This window comes from Anarhichas minor, unplaced genomic scaffold (genome assembly GCF_050575085.1).
Source record: "Anarhichas minor isolate MPS153535 unplaced genomic scaffold, ASM5057508v1 ptg000033l, whole genome shotgun sequence".
NCBI lineage: Eukaryota > Metazoa > Chordata > Actinopteri > Perciformes > Anarhichadidae > Anarhichas > Anarhichas minor.
The window spans coordinates 14,637,253-14,647,830 of NW_027466479.1; positions in this window are offsets into that span (position 1 = coordinate 14,637,253).

Genomic DNA, 10,578 nt, shown 5'->3' on the forward strand with positions numbered 1-10,578 from the left:
CCATGTAATTGACGGCAGCAAAAACAAGGCTTTCGTTTTTCATTATAACAACTGACAAGCTGCAGTGATGCCCTGCAACAACAGCGGGTACACACACTGCATTGATGCCTTTTCCCTAATTGAAACGACACACAACCAAACTCAGAAATGCCTAACGTGCAATAGTTGCTTGCCTTTTAGATAACAATATGTAAGGTGGTGATTTAGTTTGTGGCAAAACAACGTCCCGCTCCATATAACATGCCACAGCTTGTAGGTCCATAAGGCAGCAGCAGGTTCTTTGAAATGGTAATGATATCGTTTGAAAGTCCTGCTCTGTGGAGCCTGCACATCATCAGGCTCTTGTGGGGGTGGACGAGAGGAGAGAGTGGAGGGAGAGTGGGGGGGGGTTGGGGTTCGCTGCCTGTTAAAGCAGCAGAGCAGAAAGAGCTGAAGATGAACTCCAGCCTGGTGTGCATGTGTGCTTGGATGTGGTAGAAGACCAGTTAGTCACTTTTCAGTGTGGTACGCCGCCCAATGAACTAATGACCAGATTAAAGGAAAAAAAACACCTGGAAATGTGGACGGATTCAAGTGCAGTACCTATATGGCGTATAATGATGCATTTAGAGGGAGCAGTAAGTGCTTTGATATCAGTTGCTAGACTGTCATCACTGGTTTACCCACAACAGTGCTGTCAAACCCTAATGTCAAGATCATAAGGCCAAAACGTTTTTACCTGGCCTTCAGTTTTACCTGCATGAATCTCCCTAAACTGAACAGCAGAGACGTAGACGAGGGATTTGGAACTTTTGTGAATTTTGTTCTTTTGAGACTCAACACCCTGAGGCATGATTTGACTTGAAGCTGGAGAACAAACGCAATAAACCCCAGAACAATACAAAATAAATAATACAGAGTTGAGCAGGACTTTGCAGCCACACATGTTGAATATTTTAAATATTAAGCCCATACATTGAATGCTTGGTCTCATGATTGATGAATCTGCGGATTGTTTTATTTTTATTAATTGGTTGATCATTTGATCGTTTGTTGCAACAAACTGAATAGCTCTCCTCTCACTCCTCCCTTTTCGAGGCTACAATAACGTGACCAGCTGGATGCAAAACAGTGTTGACGCCATTCGCTTGGCTCAGAGGCCATACTTTCCCTAAAAACAACTTAAGGAGCAACGGAAGTCAGCCTACGGGGGCCTTCGGGTAGCGTAAAGCAAAAGTCTCTCGCTAGAGCCAGTGTTTGGTTTGTCCGTTCTGAGCTACTGTAGAAACATGGCAGTGCAACATGGACACGCTTCCTAAGGGTTCATTCTACGGTGATTATACACTAATGAAAACATGAACAGAATGAACATTATATTCCATTTCTGCCAATAGATCCCCTGAAATACAACACATTGTACCTTTAGCATAAACTAATATATAACTAAACAGTGTTATCGCAGCTTTGAAATAATACAAATTGCCAAATAGTGTTACATTTCAATGGTCAGCATTCAGAGACATGAAAGACTTGCAATGTGCTTATGAAGACTTTTGTCTTGCCTATAGGACAAGATTCCAGTCTTGCTTGCAGTCCCACCAAACACAACTTTGCAAATCTAGATCATTAAATGAAAATATAGATATTTAAGTGCTTTCTTGTCTGACAAACTGTCTGATGTATGATCCCTGAATGCATTTGCACTTGTTCATTAAAGAGAAGGCAGGTTTAGGCTCAATGTAAACATTTTGGGGAAATGACTTGGTGAGTTAAGGTCGCCGCGCGATTGTGACCCCAGTCTGACACGATGGATCTCCTTCTCTTCTTCTGCTGGCTCAACACGTGAGAGCTCTGATTTCCATTAGTAAAGAGGACATACACAGCCTCCCTCCCTATTGCTCTGCACACATACACCTTCTGTGACTCTCTCAGACACACACACACACACACACACACACACACACACTGTTTTATTCCCTCCTCAGTAAGCAACAATTCTGCGCCCATGACTGGTCAGCACTTATGTTGCTACTTCCTTTGCCGAGTTTACACAAAAAGTGTTAAAGTGACCTGCATCTCAACGCACACACACACACACACACACACATTGTGCAATATGAATTATTGAGTGTGTTATTTGAGGGACAGCTGGCTCTTGAACACATTAACTCCCTCAGTCAGAGAGCCACTCGTAAGTCAGTGGTGACGGTAACGAGTCACTAAGCAGGAGAGAAGAGGGAAATGGCAGAACGTTAATGCAATTTCACACCGACTTCAGCATCAGTAGGCATTGGAATTATTTATATAAGCTCTCAAGTCAATTAATACGAGGATTAATCTCCTAACCAGAAAGACAATATGAAGTTATTTTTATTAGACTGAATACAATCACAGGCTGCAAACAGAGGCGTGCGTCTGAGAGACATTTGTATAAAGCTTATAGCCACTTGTGAATTGATTGTTCTGACTCGAGCTCTTGCGCTGCATCATGTGTTGCATAATGTTTTCTTTCTATCGCGGCACAGAAGCTGCTTAATCGACTCAAATCCTTAAATTCTCTACATACATTTCTTCAGGCTTCCACAGCTCGATGGAGATGAAGCGATCCAAAAGTACAGATATTTGAATGAGTGTTCTTTATTACAATCTAATCCAATGAGAGGCTTTACGTGGGAAAAGAGAGAAGAACCCTGCTTGTATTTTTCACATTCACAACCGTCACCGCACATCCCCTCTAAGCCTCACTGCCGGTGGTCCTGCTGTGCCCCTCCCAATGTGCACACCTGCGTCTCGTGTGTGTGTGTGCGGTGTGTGTGTGTGTGTGTGTGCGGTGTGTGTGATGCCTCCCACCCCCGTTGGTAAATTTGGGTTCCTTCCTTCCAGCACCACTGGGTGAAAGCAGGGTGCAGCCTTTGGGTCCCCACGTTCCTCTCCACAGGTGTTCCTATCCTGCCCTCAGATATGTTATGTGTGTGTGTGTGTGTGTGTGTGTGTGTGTCTCTCTACTTATTTGACCTGACAAAAAAAGTCTTTCTCATTGCCTTTCATTGTCTCACTCTTTACTCTTAATTAAAGCCCCTCTTGGAGCTGAGACATCTCCATGGTAACAAGGGCCAATGGAGGAAAGTAGAGTCGGCCTGACGATGGGGAACAAGGAGAAGGCAAAGTTTGGGAACAAACACCAATATGTTCATAGTTGTTTACCAAAAACAATCAAGCTTTTGACTCACACTGCTCAGATATAAGGGGTTCATTCCATCATTGGATGTTCAGAATGTCTGCAATCACCCTTTAACTTCCACAGCACCAGCATGAACTGTAAAAGGTAGTGCACTGTGTAGTGGGGTTTAAATGAGCCGTGTGGTGACTGGGAGGTAAATGTCATCGGTTTTTCAGCCGGAAACCTTCACCGCAAGAATGTGACAACGGGATACCAAGTAAATCAATATGGAAGCCGGGGGGGGAGATTGAAGGAGGGGGGTAAAGAGAGAGAGGGAAGCTACCGCGGGTGAAAACCTAAATGACAGCAGGAAAAGGAGGAGAAGAAGCAGAAGAAAAGGAGGAGAAGGAGGGAGAGAAGACTTTGAGAGGAGTTAACTGCTCTTCCTGTCTGGCATTTAACAGAGATATTTAGTAAACGTCTCTCAAACAGAAATAAAAAGTGCATTTGTTTGGAACTGTTTTCAGCGGCGGATTAATAGACATTTGGTGTGTGTGTGTGTGTGTGTGTGTGTGTGTGGGTATTTACAGAAGCAGGATGGTGCGTGTGGCATCAACTCAAAATATACTACAGCCCCCATGTTCATCGTGATGAAAGAACACGTCTTGTGGCTCGTTGTTGTTAATGGATTTTGGACGACAATGAAGTTAGTTTTGGTCATTTCATGGGATTGTTTAAAAAGTTATAGAATATCGTCAGACCTAAATCACACATACATGTACAACACATAGTGGTACCAAGGTATGCAGATAAAAACAAATAAAAAAATGACATTTGAACAAATCCAGATGAATAAAACCCAAACTATTTGCATGGCAAGAGGCCAGTATGTGTAGGTGGGAAAATGTATTGTCTGTGATTTGGATGAAGTGACTTTACAGTGTAGTATCTCAAAAAAGTGCACACTTTGCCTTTGCACACACCCCTGCACGCACACAAAGTGGTGACATTTCTCACTCCTGAATAGAAAGCCATTTAGCCTGACTCACAGAGAGGAGCGGACACAAAAGCAACAACAACAAAAAGAGAGAGCGAGATATTGAGTGGGAGGGAGACTCTTAATATTGTGGAGAGTAAGACACATTAAAAAGCATTAAACACACAACTTGAAAACCATACATACAAATATAGTTAATGTTTCTGTTGAGGATGAACAACAGATAAATAAAGTCGATCAGATTATCCAGATTTAATGGATTGTTTTAGTCCGTATTTTAGATTTGGTAGACAGAGGAAACATGTTTGACATTCATGTTTCTTCTGAAAGTAAACAAACAGATGAATCAACGCTTCGATCTAATTGGGCTTTGTCTGAAAATAAAGTCAATTCACTGCATTGTGTGGGTAGGCAAATGCACTAATTATAAAGTCCTTCATCTGCTATCTCAGGAGACATTTGTGTGTGTGTGTGTGTGTGTGTGTGTGTGTGTGTGTGTGTGTGTGTGCGTGTGCGTGTGTGTGCGTGTGTGTGTGTGTGAGGTGAGGGTGGGGGTAAAACAGAAGGGAGGGCAGAGAGATAAATTACATCTGTTTTGGGTCAGCAAAAAAACTTTGTAGCCTTACTTAAAGAGGCAGTAATGTGGCTGCCAGCAGGCAATACACTTCAGTAGGCCTATCGTTCACACACACACACACAATCTACATACACAGTATGCAAAGATATCATCTCATCAACCCAGCTCCGCATTAACTACAGATCACATATGATTTATCGTGCACACACACACATACCTGTGCACTATCCCAGCTCTCATCTCCTCCCCTGCAGAGCTTTAAACGCCCAAGATCATCAAAGATCGCCCCGATATCTACATGATAACAATATCAATTATCACAGTATCACGTTGAATCAGTTTACATTCCCTCAGTCGACAGAGAGTGAATGCAAATGAAGATGCAGATCAGCGGTTTCAAAGTGCCAGGGGGTCTTATCTGTATCTAAAGTAGCAGAGCACGTTGGACTGCGGGGCAACACCGCCACTCAGTGGTTTATACAGGAGCTGCGTGTGCACACACACACACACACACACACACACACACACACACACACACATACACTAAAGTGGGGCAGGTTGGAGAGAAGGTTGTGCAAGGTGACATCTCAGAGGAGTTAAGCAGCCTAGGGCATGTCTCAACCCAAGCATGAATCGTGTAATTGAGCCACACTCTTCAATTTATCCGTTCTTCACACAATATTTCCTCACTCAAACAGGAGTTTCACGATCACTTGAAACGTTTCACGTTATAACAGGATAAATAGTAGCATATTAAAATCTTACAACGTATAATGTAATGTCACACGGTGGAAATATCTTGTTATAACAATAAACTTTTAACGTTATAACGTGGTACTGATCTGTTTTTTTGAATTTTCTGGCGTGGCAGCAACACGCTGAAAAGTGATGTTTTGAGTTTCTACATATAGAAAGCTAATTTAGGGGTTTAGGACTGCAAAGATCTGAAAAATCTCTCTGCTAAATTGGTCACAAAAATATCAGATGTGGACAAATCAGTTCAAACTTTAAGTCATTAAAATATATATTTTTATGAGCATATTTTTTCCCCATTCACGATTATTTTGTGGCTGGTTTCACCCTTTCCTCAAACATTCTCTCAGTCTTGACTGTGAGACACACAGACCAAGCCTGAAAGTTTTTTTTAAACTTTGTTTGAGCAGGCTGATGTGCTCTTACATCTGGCTGTGATCCGTGACAACAGACCTCTTTTCAGGAGAAAGCCTGGATAGTGAAAAAGGTCTCTGATGATTGGACCAGAGTTTGCAGACAGACACTTTATTTGGGTTTTGTTCCACGATAATCTGCTTTTTAATGTTGCTAAATAAATGCATTGGGGTTTTTCGTCTATCGTGACTATACATGGATTTAAAGGATCTGTAGACATTTCCTTTATTGCAGCTAATTTTGAAATTTCAAATGTTGAATACAATGTTTATTATTTCATGCACCAATAGAGAAAAACAAATCCCAGAAAAACCTCATATTTCCAAATAAGAAAGTACTATTTTAGTTTCAATGTCACTCCAAAATGAAACTTTATCAAGACCACCGGGCTCTTCTATGCCCTGCACTGGGGCATTTCTCAACGCTTCAACAGCTAAAAACAAAAAGACAACTGAGGACATATTGAGGACACACCGTAAGCACCTTGCAGGTGGAGCAGGACAGGAGGGCTCTTTAGAGACCCTGAGTGTCACTGAGGGAAACGGACACTTTGAAACCTGTCAATTACTCTTTTCACGTCAACACAGCCGAGTACGGCCGGAAGGATAACTTCACCTTCACCTAATCCATCTGGAATGAGAATGTGCTTTTCATCCAGGAAATAGTCAGAGAATAAAAGCTGTCTTTTATTCTCTGTTTATAAAGCATATATTATAAACATATATGTTTATAATATATGTTTATATAATATAATATCTGTTTGTCTATATAATATAATATCTGTTTATAAAGCATATATTAACATAGTCCCTATAGGGACTATGTTAATATATGCTTTATAAACGCATATTAATACTGCAATTCATGATTAATTCATGATTTATTAAGGTAGTTACTACTCGTTAGTAAAGTGTTTTGTGTGACCTCATCTAAAGTGAGGACTATTTATGCCTTTTATAAAGCATTTATTAAGTATTTTCAAGAACATGAATATTTATTGCAAGATGCAAACAATATACTGTTAAATACAAACCTCTCAGCCATTAATTCATGTAAGAAACAAACAAACAAAGACATTCTCCTTCAGGAGAACATGGCTGGATACAAAACATTTGTAAATATATGACTGGAGCTAACCAGGAGCTTTGCATATTAGTTTACATTTACTTATTTAATTATTCATTTTAACCAAGCATATCGATCTCATTCACATCCACTCCACATATAACAGCTCGTTAGCCATCTGTCACCTGGATTGCTCTATTTACAACGGAGGTGATGCGTTAGCGTGCGCCTGTCTCAGGACCTCTAGTGTTAGCTGGAAGGCTAGCTGGATACTCATCCTCCATAATATGTAACGTTACGTGCCAGCAAACTAAGAAACAAACAGACGGGCATTGGAGGCCCGTCAGCAGTCATTCTTTCTGGCCCGGATCCGCGCGTCCTTTCAACTTAGGTCGGAGTTTTAGATCGCGTAAGTGCACTACCAGTTCCTGAGTGAAACATTTGTCCCAAAAAAAAGTCTGTACAATCTTTTCACATCGTACTGTAAATGGGTCATAATGTGTGGAATTTTGTGAAAACTGTGCCATGGAAAACATGGTGATCGCTGAACTAGCAAATAGTGAATTCATAAAAGAATTCTTAAAATAATTCAAAAAATGCCATTGAGAAGAGAATGGAATGCTGGATGGAACATTCTGGATGGAACATTCTGGATGGAACATTCTGGATGGAACATGTATGTTCTGGAATAGAATTAGAATGTTGAATTAGAATAGAATGTTGACGTGTCACAAAGACCTTTAATCTTGCCTCTGCTATAGTTGTCATATGCAAGATTCATTTCCCAGGCTTCTCCGGGAGAGACAGTCGCATCTCTTAACTCCTGCATGGTGGCATGTCGCTGTGTTGGGCTGCTGTTTCAAGAGTGTTGATAGAGGGCGGTCTGTATTTCAATCATGTGCCAACATGCGTTAGGGTACTTCAAATTAATTTAGAGAGCTTTGCTTATAGGAGGGATATTTTGAAATATAGTATTTATAATCATACAGTTGTAAAATAATTAACTAACTATGTCAAATGTTGGGATTTACTCTAACCTCCTACATTAGGACAGTGTTTTCATGCTCTCGTTCACTCACTCTCTGTGCTTTCTCTCCTCACAGGTTTCTATGGATCATCGTTATATCTGGACGCTGGTCGTGCCTCTAACGTAGTTGTGACATATGCAAGAGTAATTTCCCTGGTTATCTTGATCGTGACAGTGAGCGTGAACTGTCGGGGAGAGACAGTCACGTATCTCGCTGACTCTCGAGAGACTGTCGGGTGTGTATCTCCGGCGAGAGTCCTGCACGGTGACATGTCGCTGTGTTGGGCTGCTGTTTCAGTAGCATCAAAAGGGGATGGCCAGTCTTCAAATCATGTGCCAACATGCGTTAGCGGTACTTCCGGTGTCCGATGTACGATGATGGGGTAATATACTCTCACCAAACGCCTGTCGTGTAAACCAGTAGCATATCTGACCTGTAACATTGGATTCAGAATAGATTTTGTCCGTTAGTACTTTTCATAATTTGGCTTAGTATGTTTGGTGCCACCATGATGGTTTTAGGATTACCAAATCCCTCCTTGAATATCAAATTGTTAGCATTGATTATTTACTGAGAGTTAAGTACAGTACAACTTAGAGAGCTTTGCTTATAGGAGGGATATTTTGAAATATAGTATTGATACTCATACAGTTGTAAAATAATTAACTAACTATGTCAAATGTTGGGATTTACTCTAACCTCCTACATTAGGACAGTGTTTTCATGCTCTCGTTCACTCACTCTCTGTGCTTTCTCTCCTCACAGGTTTCTATGGATCATCGTTATATCTGGACGCTGGTCGTGCCTCTAACGTAGTTGTGACATATGCAAGAGTAATTTCCCTGGTTATCTTGATCGTGACAGTGAGCGTGAACTGTCGGGGAGAGACAGTCACGTATCTCGCTGACTCTCGAGGGACAGTCGGGTGTGTATCTCCGGCGAGAGTCCTGCACGGTGACATGTCGCTGTGTTGGGCTGCTGTTTCAGTAGTATCAAAAGGGGATGGCCAGTCTTCAAATCATGTGCCAACATGCGTTAGCGGTACTTCCGGTGTCCGATGTACGATGATGGGGTAATATACTCTCACCAAACGCCTGTCGTGTAAACCAGTAGCATATCTGACCTGTAACATTGGATTCAGAATAGATTTTGTCCGTTAGTACTTTTCATAATTTGGCTTAGTATGTTTGGTGCCACCATGATGGTTTTAGGATTACCAAATCCCTCCTTGAATATCTAATTGTTAGCATTGATTATTTACTGAGAGTTAAGTACAGTACAACTTAGAGAGCTTTGCTTATAGGAGGGATATTTTGAAATATAGTATTTATAATCATACAGTTGTAAAATAATTAACTAACTGTGTAAAATGTTGGGATTTACTCTAACCTCCTACATTAGGACAGTGTTTTCATGCTCTCGTTCACTCACTCTCTGTGCTTTCTCTCCTCACAGGTTTCTATGGATCATCGTTATATCTGGACGCTGGTCGTGCCTCTAACGTAGTTGTGACATATGCAAGAGTAATTTCCCTGGTTATCTTGATCGTGACAGTGAGCGTGAACTGTCGGGGAGAGACAGTCACGTATCTCGCTGACTCTCGAGAGACTGTCGGGTGTGTATCTCCGGCGAGAGTCCTGCACGGTGACATGTCGCTGTGTTGGGCTGCTGTTTCAGTAGTATCAAAAGGGGATGGCCAGTCTTCAAATCATGTGCCAACATGCGTTAGCGGTACTTCCGGTGTCCGATGTACGATGATGGGGTAATATACTCTCACCAAACGCCTGTCGTGTAAACCAGTAGCATATCTGACCTGTAACATTGGATTCAGAATAGATTTTGTCCGTTAGTACTTTTCATAATTTGGCTTAGTATGTTTGGTGCCACCATGATGGTTTTAGGATTACCAAATCCCTCCTTGAATATCAAATTGTTAGCATTGATTATTTACTGAGAGTTAAGTACAGTACAACTTAGAGAGCTTTGCTTATAGGAGGGATATTTTGAAATATAGTATTTATAATCATACAGTTGTAAAATAATTAACTAACTATGTCAAATGTTGGGATTTACTCTAACCTCCTACATTAGGACAGTGTTTTCATGCTCTCGTTCACTCACTCTCTGTGCTTTCTCTCCTCACAGGTTTCTATGGATCATCGTTATATCTGGACGCTGGTCGTGCCTCTAACGTAGTTGTGACATATGCAAGAGTAATTTCCCTGGTTATCTTGATCGTGACAGTGAGCGTGAACTGTCGGGGAGAGACAGTCACGTATCTCGCTGACTCTCGAGGGACTGTCGGGTGTGTATCTCCGGCGAGAGTCCTGCACGGTGACATGTCGCTGTGTTGGGCTGCTGTTTCAGTAGTATCAAAAGGGGATGGCCAGTCTTCAAATCATGTGCCAACATGCGTTAGCGGTACTTCCGGTGTCCGATGTACGATGATGGGGTAATATACTCTCACCAAACTCCTGTCGTGTAAACCAGTAGCATATCTGACCTGTAACATTGGATTCAGAATAGATTTTGTCCGTTAGTACTTTTCATAATTTGGCTTAGTATGTTTGGTGCCACCATGATGGTTTTAGGATTACCAAATCCC